The 25,908-nt window shown below is 40.2% G+C and overlaps 2 pseudogenes; both read right to left on the bottom strand.

The window, feature by feature from the left end:
- Positions 1-1,959: 1,959 nt before the first annotated feature.
- LOC147962821 (uncharacterized) lies at positions 1,960-11,994 on the bottom strand (annotated as a pseudogene).
- Positions 11,995-12,218: 224 nt separating this feature from the next.
- LOC147962820 (uncharacterized) lies at positions 12,219-22,279 on the bottom strand (annotated as a pseudogene).
- Positions 22,280-25,908: the final 3,629 nt, after the last annotated feature.

The raw sequence follows: 25,908 nt of genomic DNA, 5'->3' as shown, positions 1-25,908 counted from the left end.
CAGTCCCTTGCCCAAATCCTGGAGCGTGGTCGTTCTGGTTCGACACTCTGCCCCCGTGCAACCTAGCTACCGCTCGGCGAACCACCGCAGCTCGCCGTCCCCAGCAACCCGCCTCCATCCAATAGCCCCTCCCACCATCCAAGCGCATAGTCCCTGGACAGTTGTAGGAGATTGGGAAGCGACACATTCAGGGAGGAGACGGGGACTCCGCCGATCTGGTCTCGACCACGATGCTCAATTCGGGGAGGAGACGGGGACTCCGCCGATCTGGTCTCGACCATGATCCTCAATTCGGGGAGGAGACGGGGACTCCGCCGATCTAGACGCGGTCGTCCGCACGGTGCAGGAGCTGGACATACGAGCTAGGAGCATCTCCTGGCTCCTACCTCGCCTAGATCTGATCACCGGTGGATCAGCCGCACACGCACGGGCCTGCACACCCGCGCACGGCACACACTGATCGAGCCGATCAGGCCACGTCTTCTATCACTGCGTTGACACCAGGAGCACGCCTGCTCCAACCTGCCGCTGCTGCACCGCACGGGCACAACACGCCGGGTGCCCGGGTCCTCCGCCTCCCAACCGCTTCGTCAGCTCTGCCAGTTCGGGTCTCTTTCTCTGTTCTTTTTTTCAATAGTACTACCTCCGTTCCTAAATATAAGTCTTTCTAGAGATTCCACTACAGACTACATACGGAACAAAATGAGTGAATCTACACTTTAAAATATGTCTATATACACCCGTATGTAATTTGAGTGGAATCACTAAAAAGACTTACATTTAGGAACGGAGGAAGTAGTGAATAGCTGCAATGCACAATATGTATGCATGAGCAAGTTAATGCACCGAAATAAAGCCCTAAACATGAAGATAGGGTTCGTATGGCAATTATGCATTTTACTGAAATTATCCCAAAATAGACCCCGGAGGGGTACTTCGGGCAATTATGAAGGCGAGTCTAATTTTAATTGCTCAAATGGGTTTGAAAACATCATAACTAGGTTGCATTTATCATTTTGAGCATTTTGGTATAAAACTTGCAATTTTCTAATTTTATTGAATTAAAACTTATTTTCTCCATTATTAGATGATTTAAATAATTCAAATAATGCCCAAAATTGAAGTTTGTCAAACATGTTTGAAAATGACATAAACAGCTAGATTGTATTTTTCTGAAAATTTCTATATTTTGATTATATTTTTCTGGTTAACAGAATTAAAGATATTAATTTTCTAATTATTAATCATTTTTCTATAATTAAACAGAGGGCCCACCTGTCAGATATTTCATAATTATGTAATTATTTCCTAAAAAGAAAATGGGCTGACATCTGGGTCCCGCGAGAATTTAAATGGCAACGATCAAAATCGCGAGAATTTCACTTTTGATCTCACAACAACGATCAAAATCGCGAGAATTTCCACGAATTGAGAGGATTGGTGGTTACGAGGGGGAGCAGCGCATCAAGGCGACTCGAACGAGTGGTGGGAAGTACCAAATTATCGTCGGAGCTTCGCTGCCGGCGAGCATCTGTGGTGGCGGCCGACCCACCTCGGCGTCGACCACGAATTTGGACGCCGAAAACAAGAGGGAGAGCACCTTGAGGTGTCGCCGCTCACCATGGAGCTCGTGGCTGTCTCGGGGAGGCGAGGGAAGACCGGAGGCGGAGAATTTCGCCGGTGGTCGTCTACCAGGGGTGGAGAAGATGACGACGACGCGGCCGATTTCGTCCATCCCTGCTCACGGGGCTTAGGGTAGGAGCACGAGGAGGCCAAGACGGAACCATAGGTGGCCTCCGTTCACTGCGGGGCTGCCAGAGACGACGGCGTGAAGGAGATGGCCGGGACTAGGGTTTCGGGTCTTGAGGTTTCCCTGCGTGTGGGACACAGAGAGCGAGAGAGAGGGCGACGAGCGGCCAAGAGGGAGGAGGAGAAGGAGGACACGATGACCTCGGCGCCTTATCCTCGCGGGAGGGACGAGCAGGAGGCGGCAACAGCAGCCACGCAGCTCTGTGCTGCCTTCTGTCAAGAGGAAGAAGAAAAGAAAGCCAATTTTAGAAAATCCCCCTAGAGTTCCTGGAATTGAAGAATAGTCCTTTTCTCTTTAAAAACAGGACAGAAACAAGGTCTTTGAGGGCCTTTTTGCAATCAGAAAAATTTGCAAAAATGATATTTGGAAACCTTATAAAATTTCGAACCTCACCATGTTTTGTTTTGGTGAAAAGGAAATATTTTCCAGTTCAAATTTTGAAAACCACATTAAGTAGTATTTGTGGAAATTTCACAATTTCCATTTAAATTCAAAATTTAAGTTGGTTCCAATTTGTTTCATGCATGAATGACATGAGCACAACACAACAACCCTTTGCTAGCAAATTTTGGGATGTTACAGTGGGGCTCCTCCGGAATCCGTTTATGTGAAAACTTTCTAAGACTCTTGGATTTTGTTTCGGCCAATTCCAAGAATATTTCCAGAACAACTTTTCTGAAACCAAAAACAGTAGAAAACAAGAATTGGCTCTGTGGCATCTTGTCAATAGGTTAGTCCCAGAAAATCCATAAAAGTGACATAAAGTGTATAGGAAACATGTAGCATAGGGCATGAAAACAACATGGAACATCAGAAATTATAGATACGTTTGAGACGTATCAAGCATCCCCAAGCTTAGTTCCTACTCATCCTCGAGTAGGTAAAACGATAAAAACAAATAATTTCTGAGGTGCATGCTACCAACATAAACTTGATTATCATAATTTAAAGCATGTAAACTAGGATCAAATGAATAAAGGCTGTGGTTTATAGTTGATATCAAATAGAGTAATGTATAGACCATCATGAAGAACAAAGTAAAACTTTTCAATGAATCAATTATAGAAGACAATCAACTATGCAAAGTATATTAAAGATGATTTAAGATTCAAGAACAACAATATAATCATCCTAAGCATCAAACTCTCACAACAACTCCTGTTAGGATCAACTCCAGTGACAACAATATGCACATCGGAAAATCATCAAGCAAGCGTTCTGTATTGGTCCTGGCACCAGGTGTTATGGCTAAGACAACATTATGGGGGGTTTGAAAGGTAAATGGAAGAAAGTCTCACATAACTGAAAGTGATCATTAGACAAGAGGAAGTCTTATAATCGAAGCTATGCAAGGAGTAGTGATTGCCACAAAACGGATGCACATAGAGCTATAAATGTATGGAAGCTCTCCAATGGAACTAGTGGGGGTGCATCCAAATTGCTTGCTCACGAAGACCTAGAGCACTTTTGAGGAGGCTCATCATTGGTATATACAAGCCAAGTTCTATAATGTAAGGTTCCCCACATAGATATGCAAGTCATAAAATGAAAACTCTCTCCAAACTAAAGTGTTGGTGCAAAATAAGCACAAGTGTGGAAGAAATGATAGTAATGCTGCCCCTCTCTCTTTATTATATATCTCTCTTCGGCCCTCTTTTTTTGTTCTCTTTGGGCCTTTTCTTTTTTATATATATAACCTCACGGATAGGGGCAACACTCTATTTTACAATGAATCATCACACTTTTAGTACTCATAACTCAAACTGAAATATCTCTGATGTATAAAACTGAATGCTCCTGCCAGTGTAGCAGTATGCAAAATAACAATGAAGCATGTCATCAAGTAACATAATGGAGATGGATGTTCTATGGCAATATATCTCGGAACGCCTATGGAAATGCCATGATAGGTAGGTATGGTGGTTGTTTTGAGGAAGATATTTGGGCTTATGTGTAGGAGAACAAAGTCCTCCCACGGGGTTTGGATGCACTGGCGAAGTTTGCACCTACTCTCAATGTGAGAATGGGTAATGCGCAATACCGAAGAGGCTAGCAAATATGGATGATGGAAGTGCCAGGAAACTGCAACTTAGAACTCACAAGTTAAAAGATTACAACTAGAAATATGATCATACAAGGCATAATGAAAATCGCTCCATGAGGGTCCGTGGCAGTGACAAGTCACTGTTGGCTACCCGACCGTAGCGCGTAACAAAAAGGCATTACGATTGTTATTAGCAAAGGAAGTCATATACCATTATACTATCAACTGGTTTATTCGATTGTGGCACAGTTTCAAGCTTTTAGACCAACCATTCATTCTTTTTACTTTACTAAACCACCAGATTTACCATTAAGCATATTAACATCTCAAAATAATAGCAAACATTCAAGTGAAACAGTTTAATGATCTACAAGAGTATGCAAGTCTTTTCCAACATACCATCTAACACATGTAGCATTTTCTATTTCCATCAAACACCATTCAATGTATATCTGAACACAAACTCTCTTAACTAATATATCAATGAAACAAGAGAGCACTAACACTACTCTACTAGAACTAACAACTCTAAATAAGAGATGCATGAAAAACAAGAGCTAAAAGGATTTGCAGCAGCTAGAAGAAAAACTAAGAATACGAGCATTAAAGAAAACGAGTATTCATATGAAAAAGCGGAGCATGTCTCTCTCCCATACAAGAATGATGGGTTCCAACTATATTTATTGCAGCAAGGAAAACAAAAGAAAACAAAACAAAAAACAAACAGACGCTCCAAGTAAAGTGCATATGATGTGACCGAATAAAAATATAGTTTCACTAGAAGTGACCTGATAAGTTGCTGATGAAGAAGGGGATGCCTTGGGCATCCCCAAGCTTAGATGCTTGAGTCTTCTTGGAAGTTCCTGGGATGAACCACTGGGGCATCCCCAATCTTTGGCTTTTCACTCTTCTTGATCACATTATATCACCCTGTTCTCTTGACCCTTGAAAACTTACTTCACACCAAACTCAAAGTAATTCTCATTAGAGGGTTAGTGCACAATCAAAAATTCACACGTTCTCCTTGGACACAAGCATTATTAATACTTTTTAGACATTAGCTATAGCCATTGATGTTTTGTGGAGCAAAGAAATCCACTCGACATAGTAAAAGAGAGAATGCAAGTAAAAAGGCAGAATCTATCAAAACCTGAAAAGTCTGTAAACACGAATTTTTTCTGGCATATACGTTGCTCAAATGAAAAACGCAAAGCTATAAAATGTTTCAGAAATAGCTGATTAAGCACAATAATTTGCAGGTCATTTTGATCTTTTTTGTGAATTTACACGAATTTAACGGTGGACAAGAGAAATATGTTTCCTGCGCAGAAATCCAAATCTAACCTTGACTTTCACTGGAGACTTTACTTGGCACAAAAAAATGCGAGAAAATAAAGATACAAAGAAGTTGCTACAGAAGTAAACAACACCTTGACTCAAAGAAAGCAGACATTGCAAAAATAAAACCATGGGTTATCTCCCAAGAAGTGATTTTCTTTAGCGCCTTTTAGCTAGGCCCAGAAAGCAAGAAGATGCTCACATAAGAAATATGAATTAAGCAAAAGAGAGCATCAAGAAGCAAGTATAAAACAAATTGAAGTCTAAACCACTTCCTATGCATAGGAATCTTGTAAAGAAATAAATTAAAAAAGCTCAAACTAGAAACCATGGGAAGGTAGAACTAGAGGAACTTCAAAACTTTCAAAAAAAGAGAGGTGTTTCAGTAACATGAAAATTCCTGCAACCATATTTTCCTCTCTCGTAATAATTTTCAGTAACATCATGAACAAACTAAACAAAATAATTATCATATAAAGCATGTTTGTCATGCTCTAAAAGCACACAATTCATATCAAGATCAAAAATAGTGGGATCAAAATTAAAAATAAAGACCTCTTCTTTCTCACTTTTAGCAATAGCAAAACAAGATGATTGGTCACTCTTAAAATGTACAGAACACATTATAGCAATCCTTTTTCAATATCATTATAATTTATAACATCAAGTAACATAGGACCATCATCCAGAGCATTCTCATATAAATTTTCTAAACAAACTTCCTCATTATCATGCATATCAATAGTTGGAATAAATAGAGGATTATCATAGGATTTATCAAAGTAGCATGGATTATCATAAATAAGTGTAGCAATATCATTCTCACAAGTTTCATTCATAGTAGTATCAAGGTCACAAGTATATCAAGTTTCAATTTCATCAAAAAGGGATATTTCAAAAGAATCAATAGGATCATCACAATTATCAATATAACACTCATCCTCCTTTGGTAAGCATGGAGGGAAATCAAATAAGGTATGAGTTAAAGAGTTACTCTCATTGGGAGGTAGACATGGGTAACTACTCCATTCTTCCTCCTCTTGATCATCACTCTCCTCCTCTTTTTCATCCATGAGCTTCCAGATTCAGCAATTTCTTCTTTCATAGGCTCCTGCAAGGCATTAGTCTCCTCCTTCGGGTGAGAGCATCTATTAATATATTTAATTATGTAGCAATTACAATCCTTGTAATTATCAAAGAAATATTCAAGTATAGCACAAATCTCGTATTTATAAGGTGCATCATCAATACTTTCAAGCAAATAGGCAATTTCGAATGCACCCTTCCAAGAAATAAATTCATCAATTTGTTCCACATCATAAAAGTCATAATTTCCCTTAACATAAGAAGATATGGTAACATTATCATTATACTCACATTAAAAAGGGAGGTGTTTATACCTCCTGCAGCAACAAGGTTTATCAAAGCAATAGATAACATTATAAGTAGAACACAAGTTTCTAGCAATGATGTACAATTCATTAATTTGTTCCCATAAGTATTTCCCTTTTTGTGATAAGCGGTGTTCCTTATAATATTTTTGTTGTTCTTCCGTGAACACACCTTTCCAATAAGATCTAGTTTCAAAGAAATCAACCATTGATAGAAAGCATGATAAAGCAAATAAAAAGCAAAACAATAACAAAGTAAAAATGATTGGAGGTGAGAGACTCCCCTTGCAGAAATCCTCTTCCTCCCCGGCAACGGCGCCAGAAAAAAGCTTGATGGCGTGTAACACATGTTCGTTGGGAGACCCCAAGAGGAAGATATGAAGAGCACAGTAGCAAGTTTCCCTCAGAAAGAAACCAAGGTTTAATCGACTAGTAGGAGAAAGAAATCACGTCCGAAGGTTGTTTTCAGCTAATGTTGGCAGGGCGCACTACCGGTTCATCAGCAACATGGAATCTACACGACACAATCAAATTACTTTACCCCAACGAAGCAGTGAGGTTGTCAATCTCACCGGTTTTGCTGAAACAAAAGATTAGACGTATAGTGTGGAAAATAGCACTTGTTTGCAGTAATGAAAGAGAACAATGATGGCAGTGAAGAAAACTTTAATTGCGGTAGGAAAACAATGGTTGAAGTGGTTGTATTATCAGTGTAAAGAAATGGACCGGGGTCCACAGTTCACTAGAGGTGTCTCTCCAAAACAGATAGATAACATGCTGGGTAAACAAATTACAGCTGGGAAATTGACAGATATAAAGGCTACACCGTAGTGCATATGCATGACATGATGATTACTATGTGATTCATGCAAGAATTACAACAAGATGCATACCCCGTTATCCAACTGCATCTATGACTTATAATCCACCCTCGGAGTGTCATCCGATCAAACCTTGCATATTAAGTTGTAAGCAACAAATAATTGCATTAAGCAAAGTGTGTAATGTAAACAATAAAATTATCCTTAGACAAACCATTGTTGTTTTTCCCCTAATGGCAACAACACATCCCCCACCCGTTACGTTTCTGTCACTCGGGCGTGAGTGAAAGGGAGGCATGAACCCACTATCGAGCATAAATACTCCCTCTTGGAGTTACAAGTATCTACCTGGCCAGAGCATCTACTAGTAACGGATAGCATGCAAGATCATAAATAACATACACATGAAAGAACATGATAGATTGATAATCATTGGACATAGCATTCAATATTCATCGGATCCCAGCAAACACAACATGTAGCATTACATTAAGATGATCATGATCATGTTAGGCAGCTCACAAGATCTAAGCTTGAGGCATAAAGAGGAGAGAACAACTGTCTAGCTACTGCTATGGACCCGTAGTCCAGGGATGAACTACTCACATATCACTCTGGAGGCAGGCATGGTGATGAAGAGCCCTCCGGTGATGATTCCCCCTCCCGGAAAGGTTCCGGGGAGAGCTCTAGAACCCTCCCGAACTAGAGTTGACGATGACGGCGGGTACAGAACTTTTTGGTGGAAAAGGCTCGAGTGTTTAGGGTTAACCCGTGGAGGAGCTTAAATAGGCAAAATGGCAATGTTGGTGGGTGGCCTGGGGGCCCACACCACCAGCTGGCACGGCCAGGGGGCGCCGCCCTATGGTGTGGGCCCCTGAGGCCCCCCTCCGGGTCTCCTCTAGACTCCGTGTACATGACGACTTTCTAAGACTGGGAATTTGTTTCGTCCAATTCCGAGAATATTTCCAGAACAACTTTTTTGAAACAAAAAATGGGAACTGGCTCTGTGTCATCTTGTCAATAGGTTAGTCACAGAAAATCCATAAAAATGGCATAAAGTGTATAGGATTATGTAGCATGTGGCATGAAAACAACATGGAGCATCAGAAATTATAGATACGTTTGAGACGTATCACTAGCAATTAGCAATGCCGGAAGGTTGTCTCTCTTTGTCGGTGCCGAGTCCTGAACGACGGAGCGCTGACGGGTTGACACGAGTGTACGAGTGCACACAATAAGAGGGATTACACATGTGATCCTTGACAAGGGAAGACTTAGCGACATCCTTACAACTAGGTCTAGTTGTGAGGATCTATGATAGTTCAGATCTCTTCTACGACTATATCGAATCCGCTGCCTGGTGAGTCGTTATCATGATCCTTGCATGTATGGGCATGCCCCGTTATCTGCATAGTGATTTTGGCGGACAACATAGGGCAAAAAATAAATAAATTGTACAGTGTAGACCAGCATAATGTTCCGTGACTCTTGTGATATTAATATTGAGTAGTATCTTGGGTGAATACTCTGTCAACTTTATTAAAAAAATCTTCAAAAAATATGAATATTGTGTCAAGAATATTTGATATTGGTGTAGAAATTATTTGGTGCCTCAATTATGTAATGATTCTATATTGAAACATGTATAAAATCATGTTAAACTTGATACCATACGATTCATATCAAAATTAGCAGTTCCAAAAATTATTTAGAATAATATGGAAATCAAGTATGTGAAAAAAAATGTCAAAGTGGTGAGGGGAGAAAAAGAAACAATGACATGTTAACACGAGAAAAGGTCAGGGGTGTCTGCGAAACCGAAATGGACTTAAAATCGGAGCTGGACAAAGGCGGGGGCCTTTCTAAATAATACTAGCTCGAATCTCCAACAAATTGATGGTAGTATAGTGCTGCCGGGCGAAGGGGGCAACTTACAAGTGCAATTATCTTTCCGAAAATTTCTCAATGTCTTAAGAAAACTGAGAGAAATCATGTGCCGTTACAACCTTGTCATATTGTTGGATTGCCCGTAAACAACTTATAATTTGGCTATCTGATTAGATTGGGTGACGACATATATTGTGTATTATCTTTTTTGCTAGAGGCGTCGCCTTTAGAGAACATCTTTTGTTGTCAGGGTGTTGCCCACGACTAGCTAGCTGTTGCGAGCCGTGGATCACTTGGTGGTGTCTCTTTTTTTTGGGGGGTGTTTTGGTGGTATATTTTTTACACTTTGATTAGCTCTTAACAACATGTTGATGCATAGTCTGGTCGCAATTGGCATCTTATTGATATTAATATTTTCTTTTATGAGAAAAGAGTAGCAAAAGCCTATACTATATGCAAAATTTCTCATTGTTTTGGAGAGGAGATTTTATGCTCTCGAGCTTCAATGATTTCTTTAGTTAAAAATAAAAAAAAAGTCCATTTAAAAAAAATAAAAATTTCTGAAGAAAATCATGGTTGTTCTCACTGTTATCTTCCATAAACATGTAAAATTTCAATTTGAAATACTTTTTATTTTGAGCTACGCAAAAATGAAAAATGTGTAGACCTCAATATATGTAATGAACAGTGCATATTTTCAAATGTTCAGATTTCATCATTTTGTGTAGTCCATAATAAAAAGAATTTCACGTTGCGATTTTGCATGCTTTATATGATACATCATTTTCTATGTTCATATTTACTCCATTATTTTCTGAAAGTTATAAATATATATTTTATGTCTACTATACGAGTACGTCGACTCTGGTGGTCGTTTTTTGTATTTTGGCCACTAGAAAAGTTAGCAATTAACCCACAGTCCCTTGCCCAAATCCTGGAGCGTGGCCGTTCTGGTTCGACACTCTGCCCCCGTGCAACCTAGCTACCGCTCGGCGAACCACCGCAGCTCGCCGTCCCCAGCGACCCGCCTCCATCCAATAGCCTCTCCCACCATCCAAGCGCATAGTCCCTGGACAGTTGTAGGAGATTGGGAAGCGACACATTCAGGGAGGAGACAGGGACTCCGCCGATCTGGTCTCGACCACGATGCTCAATTCGGGGAGGAGACGGGGACTCCGCCGATCTGGTCTCGACCACGATGCTCAATTCGGGGAGGAGACGGGGACTCCGCCGATCTGGTCTCGACCACGATGCTCAATTCGGGGAGGAGACGGGGACTCCGCCGATCTAGACGCGGTCGTCCGCGCGGTGCAGGAGTTGGACATACGAGCTAGGAGCATCTCATGGCTCCTACCTCGCCTAGATCTGATCACCGGTGGATCAGCCGCACGCGCACGGGCCTGCACACCCGCGCACGGCACACACCGATCGAGCCGATCAGGCCACGTCTTCTATCACTGCGTTGACACCAGGAGCACGCCTGCTCCAACCTGCCGCTGCTGCACCGCACGGGCACAACACGCCGGGTGCCCGGGTCCTCCGCCTCCCAACCGCTTCGTCAGCTCTGCCAGTTCGGGTCTCTTTCTCTGTTCTTTTTTTCAATAGTACTACCTCCGTTCCTAAATATAAGTCTTTCTAGAGATTCCACTACAGACTACATACGGAACAAAATGAGTGAATCTACACTTTAAAATATGTCTATATACACCCGTATGTAATTTGAGTGGAATCTCTAAAAAGACTTACATTTAGGAACGGAGGAAGTAGTGAATAGCTGCAATGCACAATATGTATGCATGAGCAAGTTAATGCACCGAAATAAAGCCCTAAACATGAAGATAGGGTTCGTATGGCAATTATGCATTTTACTGAAATTATCCCAAAATAGACCCCGGAGGGGTACTTCGGGCAATTCTGAAGGCGAGTCTAATTTTAATTGCTTAAATGGGTTTGAAAACATCATAACTAGGTTGCATTTATCATTTTGAGCATTTTGGTATAAAACTTGCAATTTTCTAATTTTATTGAATTAAAACTTATTTTCTCCATTATTAGATGATTTAAATAATTCAAATAATGCCCAAAATTGAAGTTTGTCAAACATGTTTAAAAATGACATAAACAGCTAGATTGTATTTTTCTGAAAATTTCTATATTTTGATTATATTTTTCTGGTTAACAGAATTAAAGATATTAATTTTCTAATTATTAATCATTTTTCTATAATTAAACAGAGGGCCCACCTGTCAGATATTTCATAATTATGTAATTATTTCCTAAAAAGAAAATGGGCTGACATCTGGGTCCCGCGAGAATTTAAATGGCAACGATCAAAATCGCGAGAATTTCACTTTTGATCTCACAACAACGATCAAAATCGCGAGAATTTCCACGAATTGAGAGGATTGGTGGTTACGAGGGGGAGCAGCGCATCAAGGCGACTCGAGCGAGTGGTGGGAAGTACCAAATTATCGTCGGAGCTTCGCTGCCGGCGAGCATCTGTGGTGGCGGCCGACCCACCTCGGCGTCGACCACGAATTTGGACGCCGAAAACAAGAGGGAGAGCACCTTGAGGTGTCGCCGCTCACCATGGAGCTCGTGGCTGTCTCGGGGAGGCGAGGGAAGACCGGAGGCGGAGAATTTCGCCGGTGGTCGTCTACCAGGGGTGGAGAAGATGACGACGACGTGGCCGATTTCGTCCATCCCTGCTCACGGGGCTTAGGGTAGGAGCACGAGGAGGCCAAGACGGAACCATAGGTGGCCTCCGTTCACTGCGGGGCTGCCAGAGACGACGGCGTGAAGGAGATGGCCGGGACTAGGGTTTCGGGTCTTGAGGTTTCCCTGCGTGTGGGACACAGAGAGCGAGAGAGAGGGCGACGAGCGGCCAAGAGGGAGGAGGAGAAGGAGGACACGATGACCTCGGCGCCTTATCCTCGCGGGAGGGACGAGCAGGAGGCGGCAACAGCAGCCACGCAGCTCTGTGCTGCCTTCTGTCAAGAGGAAGAAGAAAAGAAAGCCAATTTTAGAAAATCCCCCTAGAGTTCCTGGAATTGAAGAATAGTCCTTTTCTCTTTAAAAACAGGACAGAAACAAGGTCTTTGAGGGCCTTTTTGCAATCAGAAAAATTTGCAAAAATGATATTTGGAAACCTTATAAAATTTCGAACCTCACCATGTTTTGTTTTGGTGAAAAGGAAATATTTTCCAGTTCAAATTTTGAAAACCACATTAAGTAGTATTTGTGGAAATTTCACAATTTCCATTTAAATTCAAAATTTAAATTGGTTCCAATTTGTTTCATGCATGAATGACATGAGCACAACACAACAACCCTTTGCTAGCAAATTTTGGGATGTTACAGTGGGGCTCCTCCGGAATCCGTTTATGTGAAAACTTTCTAAGACTCTTGGATTTTGTTTCGGCCAATTCCAAGAATATTTCCAGAACAACTTTTCTGAAACCAAAAACAGTAGAAAACAAGAATTGGCTCTGTGGCATCTTGTCAATAGGTTAGTCCCAGAAAATCCATAAAAGTGACATAAAGTGTATAGGAAACATGTAGCATAGGGCATGAAAACAACATGGAACATCAGAAATTATAGATACGTTTGAGACGTATCAAGCATCCCCAAGCTTAGTTCCTACTCATCCTCGAGTAGGTAAAACGATAAAAACAAATAATTTCTGAGGTGCATGCTACCAACATAAACTTGATTATCATAATTTAAAGCATGTAAACTAGGATCAAATGAATAAAGGCTGTGGTTTATAGTTGATATCAAATAGAGTAATGTATAGACCATCATGAAGAACAAAGTAAAACTTTTCAATGAATCAATTATAGAAGACAATCAACTATGCAAAGTATATTAAAGATGATTTAAGATTCAAGAACAACAATATAATCATCCTAAGCATCAAACTCTCACAACAACTCCTGTTAGGATCAACTCCAGTGACAACAATATGCACATCGGAAAATCATCAAGCAAGCGTTCTGTATTGGTCCTGGCACCAGGTGTTATGGCTAAGACAACATTATGGGGGGTTTGAAAGGTAAATGGAAGAAAGTCTCACATAACTGAAAGTGATCATTAGACAAGAGGAAGTCTTATAATCGAAGCTATGCAAGGAGTAGTGATTGCCACAAAACGGATGCACATAGAGCTATAAATGTATGGAAGCTCTCCAATGGAACTAGTGGGGGTGCATCCAAATTGCTTGCTCACGAAGACCTAGAGCACTTTTGAGGAGGCTCATCATTGGTATATACAAGCCAAGTTCTATAATGTAAGGTTCCCCACATAGATATGCAAGTCATAAAATGAAAACTCTCTCCAAACTAAAGTGTTGGTGCAAAATAAGCACAAGTGTGGAAGAAATGATAGTAATGCTGCCCCTCTCTCTTTATTATATATCTCTCTTCGGCCCTCTTTTTTTGTTCTCTTTGGGCCTTTTCTTTTTTATATATATAACCTCACGGATAGGGGCAACACTCTATTTTACAATGAATCATCACACTTTTAGTACTCATAACTCAAACTGAAATATCTCTGATGTATAAAACTGAATGCTCCTGCCAGTGTAGCAGTATGCAAAATAACAATGAAGCATGTCATCAAGTAACATAATGGAGATGGATGTTCTATGGCAATATATCTCGGAACGCCTATGGAAATGCCATGATAGGTAGGTATGGTGGTTGTTTTGAGGAAGATATTTGGGCTTATGTGTAGGAGAACAAAGTCCTCCCACGGGGTTTGGATGCACTGGCGAAGTTTGCACCTACTCTCAATGTGAGAATGGGTAATGCGCAATACCGAAGAGGCTAGCAAATATGGATGATGGAAGTGCCAGGAAACTGCAACTTGGAACTCACAAGTTAAAAGATTACAACTAGAAATATGATCATACAAGGCATAATGAAAATCGCTCCATGAGGGTCCGTGGCAGTGACAAGTCACTGTTGGCTACCCGACCGTAGCGCGTAACAAAAAGGCATTACGATTGTTATTAGCAAAGGAAGTCATATACCATTATACTATCAACTGGTTTATTCGATTGTGGCACAGTTTCAAGCTTTTAGACCAACCATTCATTCTTTTTACTTTACTAAACCACCAGATTTACCATTAAGCATATTAACATCTCAAAATAATAGCAAACATTCAAGTGAAACAGTTTAATGATCTACAAGAGTATGCAAGTCTTTTCCAACATACCATCTAACACATGTAGCATTTTCTATTTCCATCAAACACCATTCAATGTATATCTGAACACAAACTCTCTTAACTAATATATCAATGAAACAAGAGAGCACTAACACTACTCTACTAGAACTAACAACTCTAAATAAGAGATGCATGAAAAACAAGAGCTAAAAGGATTTGCAGCAGCTAGAAGAAAAACTAAGAATACGAGCATTAAAGAAAACGAGTATTCATATGAAAAAGCGGAGCATGTCTCTCTCCCATACAAGAATGATGGGTTCCAACTATATTTATTGCAGCAAGGAAAACAAAAGAAAACAAAACAAAAAACAAACAGACGCTCCAAGTAAAGTGCATATGATGTGACCGAATAAAAATATAGTTTCACTAGAAGTGACCTGATAAGTTGCTGATGAAGAAGGGGATGCCTTGGGCATCCCCAAGCTTAGATGCTTGAGTCTTCTTGGAAGTTCCTGGGATGAACCACTGGGGCATCCCCAATCTTTGGCTTTTCACTCTTCTTGATCACATTATATCACCCTGTTCTCTTGACCCTTGAAAACTTACTTCACACCAAACTCAAAGTAATTCTCATTAGAGGGTTAGTGCACAATCAAAAATTCACACGTTCTCCTTGGACACAAGCATTATTAATACTTTTTAGACATTAGCTATAGCCATTGATGTTTTGTGGAGCAAAGAAATCCACTCGACATAGTAAAAGAGAGAATGCAAGTAAAAAGGCAGAATCTATCAAAACCTGAAAAGTCTGTAAACACGAATTTTTTCTGGCATATACGTTGCTCAAATGAAAAACGCAAAGCTATAAAATGTTTCAGAAATAGCTGATTAAGCACAATAATTTGCAGGTCATTTTGATCTTTTTTGTGAATTTACACGAATTTAACGGTGGACAAGAGAAATATGTTTCCTGCGCAGAAATCCAAATCTAACCTTGACTTTCACTGGAGACTTTACTTGGCACAAAAAAATGCGAGAAAATAAAGATACAAAGAAGTTGCTACAGAAGTAAACAACACCTTGACTCAAAGAAAGCAGACATTGCAAAAATAAAACCATGGGTTATCTCCCAAGAAGTGATTTTCTTTAGCGCCTTTTAGCTAGGCCCAGAAAGCAAGAAGATGCTCACATAAGAAATATGAATTAAGCAAAAGAGAGCATCAAGAAGCAAGTATAAAACAAATTGAAGTCTAAACCACTTCCTATGCATAGGAATCTTGTAAAGAAATAAATTAAAAAAGCTCAAACTAGAAACCATGGGAAGGTAGAACTAGAGGAACTTCAAAACTTTCAAAAAAAGAGAGGTGTTTCAGTAACATGAAAATTCCTGCAACCATATTTTCCTCTCTCGTAATAATTTTCAGTAACATCATGAACAAACTAAACAAAATAATTATCATATAAAGCATGTTTGTCATGCTCTAAAAGCACACAATTCATATCAAGATCAAAAATAGTGGGATCAAAATTAAAAATAAAGACCTCTTCTTTCTCACTTTTAGCAATAGCAAAACAAGATGATTGGTCACTCTTAAAATGTACAGAACACATTATAGCAATCCTTTTTCAATATCATTATAATTTATAACATCAAGTAACATAGGACCATCATCCAGAGCATTCTCATATAAATTTTCTAAACAAACTTCCTCATTATCATGCATATCAATAGTTGGAATAAATAGAGGATTATCATAGGATTTATCAAAGTAGCATGGATTATCATAAATAAGTGTAGCAATATCATTCTCACAAGTTTCATTCATAGTAGTATCAAGGTCACAAGTATATCAAGTTTCAATTTCATCAAAAAGGGATATTTCAAAAGAATCAATAGGATCATCACAATTATCAATATAACACTCATCCTCCTTTGGTAAGCATGGAGGGAAATCAAATAAGGTATGAGTTAAAGAGTTACTCTCATTGGGAGGTAGACATGGGTAACTACTCCATTCTTCCTCCTCTTGATCATCACTCTCCTCCTCTTTTTCATCCATGAGCTTCCAGATTCAGCAATTTCTTCTTTCATAGGCTCCTGCAAGGCATTAGTCTCCTCCTTCGGGTGAGAGCATCTATTAAGATATTTAATTATGTAGCAATTACAATCCTTGTAATTATCAAAGAAATATTCAAGTATAGCACAAATCTCGTATTTATAAGGTGCATCATCAATACTTTCAAGCAAATAGGCAATTTCGAATGCACCCTTCCAAGAAATAAATTCATCAATTTGTTCCACATCATAAAAGTCATAATTTCCCTTAACATAAGAAGATATGGTAACATTATCATTATACTCACATTAAAAAGGGAGGTGTTTATACCTCCTGCAGCAACAAGGTTTATCAAAGCAATAGATAACATTATAAGTAGAACACAAGTTTCTAGCAATGATGTACAATTCATTAATTTGTTCCCATAAGTATTTCCCTTTTTGTGATAAGCGGTGTTCCTTATAATATTTTTGTTGTTCTTCCGTGAACACACCTTTCCAATAAGATCTAGTTTCAAAGAAATCAACCATTGATAGAAAGCATGATAAAGCAAATAAAAAGCAAAACAATAACAAAGTAAAAATGATTGGAGGTGAGAGACTCCCCTTGCAGAAATCCTCTTCCTCCCCGGCAACGGCGCCAGAAAAAAGCTTGATGGCGTGTAACACATGTTCGTTGGGAGACCCCAAGAGGAAGATATGAAGAGCACAGTAGCAAGTTTCCCTCAGAAAGAAACCAAGGTTTAATCGACTAGTAGGAGAAAGAAATCACGTCCGAAGGTTGTTTTCAGCTAATGTTGGCAGGGCGCACTACCGGTTCATCAGCAACATGGAATCTACACGACACAATCAAATTACTTTACCCCAACGAAGCAGTGAGGTTGTCAATCTCACCGGTTTTGCTGAAACAAAAGATTAGACGTATAGTGTGGAAAATAGCACTTGTTTGCAGTAATGAAAGAGAACAATGATGGCAGTGAAGAAAACTTTAATTGCGGTAGGAAAACAATGGTTGAAGTGGTTGTATTATCAGTGTAAAGAAATGGACCGGGGTCCACAGTTCACTAGAGGTGTCTCTCCAAAACAGATAGATAACATGCTGGGTAAACAAATTACAGCTGGGAAATTGACAGATATAAAGGCTACACCGTAGTGCATATGCATGACATGATGATTACTATGTGATTCATGCAAGAATTACAACAAGATGCATACCCCGTTATCCAACTGCATCTATGACTAATAATCCACCCTCGGAGTGTCATCCGATCAAACCTTGCATATTAAGTTGTAAGCAACAAATAATTGCATTAAGCAAAGTGTGTAATGTAAACAATAAAATTATTCTTAGACAAACCATTGTTGTTTTTCCCCTAATGGCAACAACACATCCCCCGCCCGTTACGTTTCTGTCACTCGGGCGTGAGTGAAAGGGAGGCATGAACCCACTATCGAGCATAAATACTCCCTCTTGGAGTTACAAGTATCTACCTGGCCAGAGCATCTACTAGTAACGGATAGCATGCAAGATCATAAATAACATACACATGAAAGAACATGATAGATTGATAATCATTGGACATAGCATTCAATATTCATCGGATCCCAGCAAACACAACATGTAGCATTACATTAAGATGATCATGATCATGTTAGGCAGCTCACAAGATCTAAGCTTGAGGCATAAAGAGGAGAGAACAACTGTCTAGCTACTGCTATGGACCCGTAGTCCAGGGATGAACTACTCACATATCACTCTGGAGGCAGGCATGGTGATGAAGAGCCCTCCGGTGATGATTCCCCCTCCCGGAAAGGTTCCGGGGAGAGCTCTAGAACCCTCCCGAACTAGAGTTGACGATGACGGCGGGTACAGAACTTTTTGGTGGAAAAGGCTCGAGTGTTTAGGGTTAACCCGTGGAGGAGCTTAAATAGGCAAAATGGCAATGTTGGTGGGTGGCCTGGGGGCCCACACCACCAGCTGGCACGGCCAGGGGGCGCCGCCCTATGGTGTGGGCCCCTGAGGCCCCCCTCCGGGTCTCCTCCAGACTCCGTGTACATGACGACTTTCTAAGACTGGGAATTTGTTTCGTCCAATTCCGAGAATATTTCCAGAACAACTTTTCTGAAACAAAAAATGGGAACTGGCTCTGTGTCATCTTGTCAATAGGTTAGTCACAGAAAATCCATAAAAATGGCATAAAGTGTATAGGATTATGTAGCATGTGGCATGAAAACAACATGGAGCATCAGAAATTATAGATACGTTTGAGACGTATCACTAGCAATTAGCAATGCCGGAAGGTTGTCTCTCTTTGTCGGTGCCGAGTCCTGAATGACGGAGCGCTGACGGGTTGACACGAGTGTACGAGTGCACACAATAAGAGGGATTACACATGTGATCCTTGACAAGGGAAGACTTAGCGACATCCTTACAACTAGGTCTAGTTGTGAGGATCTATGATAGTTCAGATCTCTTCTACGACTATATCGAATCCGCTGCCTGGTGAGTCGTTATCATGATCCTTGCATGTATGGGCATGCCCCGTTATCTGCATAGTGATTTTGGCGGACAACATAGGGCAAAAAATAAATAAATTGTACAGTGTAGACCAGCATAATGTTCCGTGACTCTTGTGATATTAATATTGAGTAGTATCTTGGGTGAATACTCTGTCAACTTTATTAAAAAAATCTTCAAAAAATATGAATATTGTGTCAAGAATATTTGATATTGGTGTAGAAATTATTTGGTGCCTCAATTATGTAATGATTCTATATTGAAACATGTATAAAATCATGTTAAACTTGATACCATACGATTCATATCAAAATTAGCAGTTCCAAAAATTATTTAGAATAATATGGAAATCAAGTATGTGAAAAAAAATGTCAAAGTGGTGAGGGGAGAAAAAGAAACAATGACATGTTAACACGAGAAAAGGTCAGGGGTGTCTGCGAAACCGAAATGGACTTAAAATCGGAGCTGGACAAAGGCGGGGGCCTTTCTAAATAATACTAGCTCGAATCTCCAACAAATTGATGGTAGTATAGTGCTGCCGGGCGAAGGGGGCAACTTACAAGTGCAATTATCTTTCCGAAAATTTCTCAATGTCTTAAGAAAACTGAGAGAAATCATGTGCCGTTACAACCTTGTCATATTGTTGGATTGCCCGTAAACAACTTATAATTTGGCTATCTGATTAGATTGGGTGACGACATATATTGTGTATTATCTTTTTTGCTAGAGGCGTCGCCTTTAGAGAACATCTTTTGTTGTCAGGGTGTTGCCCACGACTAGCTAGCTGTTGCGAGCCGTGGATCACTTGGTGGTGTCTCTTTTTTTTGGGGGTGTTTTGGTGGTATATTTTTTACACTTTGATTAGCTCTTAACAACATGTTGATGCATAGTCTGGTCGCAATTGGCATCTTATTGATATTAATACTTTCTTTTATAAGAAAAGAGTAGCAAAAGCCTATACTATATGCAAAATTTCTCATTGTTTTGGAGAGGAGATTTTATGCTCTCGAGCTTCAATGATTTCTTTAGTTAAAAATAAAAAAAAAGTCCATTTAAAAAAAATAAAAATTTCTGAAGAAAATCATGGTTGTTCTCACTGTTATCTTCCATAAACATGTAAAATTTCAATTTGAAATACTTTTTATTTTGAGCTACGCAAAAATGAAAAATGTGTAGACCTCAATATATGTAATGAACAGTGCATATTTTCAAATGTTCAGATTTCATCATTTTGTGTAGTCCATAATAAAAAGAATTTCACGTTGCGATTTTGCATGCTTTATATGATACATCATTTTCTATGTTCATATTTACTCCATTATTTTCTGAAAGTTATAAATATATATTTTATGTCTACTATACGAGTACGTCGACTCTGGTGGTCGTTTTTTGTATTTTGGCCACTAGAAAAGTTAGCAATTAACCCACAGTCCCTTGCCCAAATCCTGGAGCGTGGCCGTTCTGGTTCGACACTCTGCCCCCGTGCAACCTAGCTACCGCTCGGCGAACCACCGCAGCTCGCCGTCCCCAGCGACCGCCTCCATCCAATAGCCTCTCCCACCATCCAAGCGCATAGTCCCTGGACAGTTGTAGGAGATTGGGAAGCGACACATTCAGGGAGGAGACAGGGACTCCGCCGATCTGGCCTCGACCACGATGCTCAATTCGGGGAGGAGACGGGGACTCCGCCGATCTGGTCTCGACCACGATGCTCAATTCGGGGAGGAGACGGGGACTCCGCCGATCTGGTCTCGACCATGATGCTCAATTCGGGGAGGAGACGGGGACTCCGCCGATCTAGACGCGGTCGTCCGCGCGGTGCAGGAGTTGGACATACGAGCTAGGAGCATCTCATGGCTCCTACCTCGCCTAGATCTGATCACCGGTGGATCAGCCGCACGCGCACGGGCCTGCACACCCGCGCACGGCACACACCGATCGAGCCGATCAGGCCACGTCTTCTATCACTGCGTTGACACCAGGAGCACGCCTGCTCCAACCTGCCGCTGCTGCACCGCACGGGCACAACACGCCGGGTGCCCGGGTCCTCCGCCTCCCAACCGCTTCGTCAGCTCTGCCAGTTCGGGTCTCTTTCTCTGTTCTTTTTTTCAATAGTACTACCTCCGTTCCTAAATATAAGTCTTTCTAGAGATTCCACTACAGACTACATACGGAACAAAATGAGTGAATCTACACTTTAAAATATGTCTATATACACCCGTATGTAATTTGAGTGGAATCTCTAAAAAGACTTACATTTAGGAACGGAGGAAGTAGTTAATAGCTGCAATGCACAATATGTATGCATGAGCAAGTTAATGCACCGAAATAAAGCCCTAAAATGCAGATAGGGTTCGTATGGCAATTATGCATTTTACTGAAATTATCCCAAAATAGACCCCGGAGGGGTACTTAGGGCAATTCTGAAGGCGAGTCTAATTTTAATTGCTCAAATGGGTTTGAAAACATCATAACTAGGTTGCATTTATCATTTTGAGCATTTTGGTATAAAACTTGCAATTTTCTAATTTTATTGAATTAAAACTTATTTTCTCCATTATTAGATGATTTAAATAATTCAAATAATGCCCAAAATTGAAGTTTGTCAAACATGTTTGAAAATGACATAAACAGCTAGATTGTATTTTTCTGAACATTTCTATATTTTGATTATATTTTTCTGGTTAACAGAATTAAAGATATTAATTTTCTAATTATTAATCATTTTTCTATAATTAAACAGAGGGCCCACCTGTCAGATATTTCATAATTATGTAATTATTTCCTAAAAAGAAAATGGGCTGGCATCTGGGTCCCGTGAGAATTTAAATGGCAACGATCAAAATCGCGAGAATTTCACTTTTGATCTCACAACAACGATCAAAATCGCGAGAATTTCCACGAATTAGAGGATTGGTGGTTACGAGGGGGAGCAGCGCATCAAGGCGACTCGAACGAGTGGTGGGAAGTACCAAATTGTCGTCGGAGCTTCGCTGCCGGCGAGCATCTGTGGTGGCGGCCGACCCACCTCGGTGTCGACCACGAATTTGGACGCCAAAAACAAGAGAGAGAGAGAGAGAGAGAGAGAGAGAGAGAGAGAGAGCACCTTGAGGTGTCGCCGCTCACCATGGAGCTCGTGGCTGTCTCGGGGAGGCGAGGGAAGACCGGAGGCGGAGAATTTCGCCGGTGGTCGTCTACCAGGGGTGGAGAAGATGACGACGACGCGGCCGATTTCGGCCATCCCTGCTCACGGGGCTTAGGGTAGGAGCACGAGGAGGCCAAGACGGAGCCATAGGTGGCCTCCGTTCACTGCGGGGCTGCCGGAGACGACGACGTGAAGGAGATGGCCGGGGCTAGGGTTTCGGGTCTTGAGGTTTCCCTGCGTGTGGGATACAGAGAGCGAGAGAGAGGGCGACAAGCGGCCAAGAGGGAGGAGGAGAAGGAGGACACGGCGACCTCGGTGCCTTATCCTCGCAGGAGGGACGAGCAGGAGGCGGCAACAGCAGCCACGCAGCTCTGTGCTGCCTTCTGTCAAGAGGAAGAAGAAAAGAAAGCCAATTTTCGAAAATCCCCCTAGAGTTCCTGGAATTGAAGAATAGTCCTTTTCTCTTTAAAAACAGGACAGAAACAAGGTCTTTGAGGGCCTTTTTGCAATCAGAAAAATTTGCAAAAATGATATTTGGAAACCTTATAAAATTTCGAACCTCACCGTGTTTTGTTTTAGTGAAAAGGAAAAAAATTTCAGTTCAAATTTTGAAAACCACATTAAGTAGTATTTGTGGAAATTTCACAATTTCCATTTAAATTCAAAATTTAAATTGGTTCCAATTTGTTTCATGCATGAATGACATGAGCACAACACAACAACCCTTTGTTAGCAAATTTTGGGATGTTATAGTGGGGCTCCTCCGGAATCCGTTTACGTGAAAACTTTCTAAGACTCTTGGATTTTGTTTCGGCCAATTCCAACAATATTTCCAGAACAACTTTTCTGAAACCAAAAACAGCAGAAAACAAGAATTGGCTCTGTGGCATCTTGTCAATAGGTTAGCCCCAGAAAATCCATAAAAGTGACATAAAGTGTATAGGAAACATGTAGCATAGGGCATGAAAACAACATGGAACATCAGAAATTATAGATACGTTTGAGACGTATCAAGCATCCCCAAGCTTAGTTCCTACTCATCCTCGAGTAGGTAAAACGATAAAAACAAATAATTTCTGAGGTGCATGCTACCAACATAAACTTGATTATCATAATTTAAAGCATGTAAACTAGGATCAAATGAATAAAGGCTGTGGTTTATAGTTGATATCAAATAGAGTAATGTATAGACCATCATGAAGAACAAAGTAAAACTTTTCAATGAATCAATTATAGAAGACAATCAACTATGCAAAGTATATTAAAGATGATTTAAGATTCAAGAACAACAATATAATCATCCTAAGCATCAAACTCTCACAACAACTCCTGTTAGGATCAACTCCAGTGACAACAATATGCACATCGGAAAATCATCAAGCAAGCGTTCTGTATTGGTCCTGGCACCAGGTGTTATGGCTAAGACAACATTATGGGGGGTTTGAAAGGTAAATGGAAGAAAGTCTCACATAACTGAAAGTGATCATTAGACAAGAGGAAGTCTTATAATCGAAGCTATGCAAGGAGTAGTGATTGCCACAAAACGGATGCACGTAGAGCTATAAATGTATGAAAGCTCTCCAATGGAACTAGAGGGGGTGCATCTAACTTGCTTGCTCACGAAGACCTAGAGCACTTTTGAGGAGGCTCATCATTGGTATATACAAGCCAAGTTCTATAATGTAAGGTTCCCCACATAGATATGCAAGTCATAAAATGAAAACTCTCTCCAAACTAAAGTGTTGGTGCAAAATAAGCACAAGTGTGGAAGAAATGATAGTAATGCTGCCCCTCTCTCTTTATTATATATCTCTCTTCGGCCCTCTTTTTTTGTTCTCTTTGGGCCTTTTCTTTTATATATATATAACCTCACGGATAGGGTCAACACTCTATTTTACAATGAATCATCACACTTTTAGTATTCATAACTCAAACTGAAATATCTCTGATGTATAAAACTGAATGCTCCTGCCAGTGTAGCAGTACGCAAAATAACAATGAAGCATGTCATCAAGTAACATAATGAAGATGGATGTTGTATGGCAATATATCTTGGAACGCCTATGGAAATGCCATGATATGTAGGTATGGTGGTTGTTTTGAGGAAGATATTTGGGCTTATGTGTAGGAGAACAAAGTCCTCCCATGGGATTTGGATGCACTGGCGAAGTTTGCACCTACTCTCAATGTGAGAATGGGTAATGCGTAATACCGAAGAGGCTAGCAAATATGGATGGTGGAAGTGCCAGGAAACTGCAACTTAGAACTCACAAGTTAAAAGATTACAACTAGAAATATGATCATACAAGGCATAATGAAAATCGCTCCATGAGGGTCCGTGGCAGTGACAAGTCACAGTTGGCTACCCCGACCGTAGCGCGTAACAAAAATCCATTACGATTGTTATTAGCAAAGGAAGTCATATACCATTATACTATCAACTGGTTTATTCGATTGTGGCACAGTTTCAAGCTTTTAGACCAACCATTAATTCTTTTTACTTTACTAAACCACCAGATTTACCATTAAGCATATTAACATCTCAGAATAACAGAAAACATTCAAGTGAAACAGTTTAATGATCTACAAGAGTATGCAAGTCTTTTCCAACATACCATCTACCACATGTAGCATTTTCTATTTCCATCAAACACCATTCAATGTATATCTGAACACAAACTCTCTTAACTAATATATCAATGAAACAAGAGAGTACTAACACTACTCTACTAGAACTAACAACTCTAAATAAGAGATGCATGAAAAACAAGAGCTAAAAGGATTTGCAGCAGCTAGAAGAAAAACTAAGAATACGAGCATTAAAGAAAACGAGTATTCATATGAAAAAGCGGAGCATGTCTCTCTCCCATACAAGAAGGATGGGTTCCAACTATATTTATTGCAGCAAGGACAACAAAAGAAAACAAAACAAAAAACAAACAGACGCTCCAAGTAAAGTGCATATGATGTGACCGAATAAAAATATAGTTTCACTAGAAGTGACCTGATAAGTTGCTGATGAAGAAGGGGATGCCTTGGGCATCCCCAAGCTTAGACGCTTGAGTCTTCTTGGAAGTTCCTGGAATGAACCACTGGGGCATCCCCAATCTTTGGCTTTTCACTCTTCTTGATCACATTATATCACCCTGTTCTCTTGACCCTTGAAAACTTACTTCACACCAAACTCAAAGTAATTCTCATTAGAGGGTTAGTGCACAATCAAAAATTCACATGTTCTCCTTGGACACAAGCATTATTAATACTTTTTAGACATTAGCTATAGCCATTGATGTTTTGTGGAGCAAAGAAATCCACTCGACATAGTAAAAGAGAGAATGCAAGTAAAAAGGCAGAATCTATCAAAACCTGAAAAGTCTGTAAACACGAATTTTTTCTGGCACATACGTTGCTCAAATGAAAAACGCAAAGCTATAAAAAATTTCGGAAATAGCTGAGGATTAAGCACAAAAATTTGCAGGTCATTTTGATCTTTCTGTGAATTTACATGAATTTAAGGGTGGACAAGAGAAATCTGTTTCCTGCGCAGAAATCCAAATCTAACCTTGACTTTCACTGGAGACTTTACTTGGCACAAAAAAATGCGAGAAAATAAAGATACAAAGAAGTTGCTACAGAAGTAAACAACACCTTGACTCAAAGAAAGCAGACATTGCAAAAATAAAACCATGGGTTATCTCCCAAGAAGTGATTTTCTTTAGCGCCTT

This window comes from Triticum urartu, chromosome 7A (genome assembly GCF_056163025.1).
Source record: "Triticum urartu cultivar PI428250 chromosome 7A, HENAU_Tu73, whole genome shotgun sequence".
NCBI classification, from domain to species: domain Eukaryota; kingdom Viridiplantae; phylum Streptophyta; class Magnoliopsida; order Poales; family Poaceae; genus Triticum; species Triticum urartu.
The sequence above is the reverse complement of the archived record's forward strand: the minus strand, read 5'-3'. Positions and strand labels throughout refer to the sequence as shown.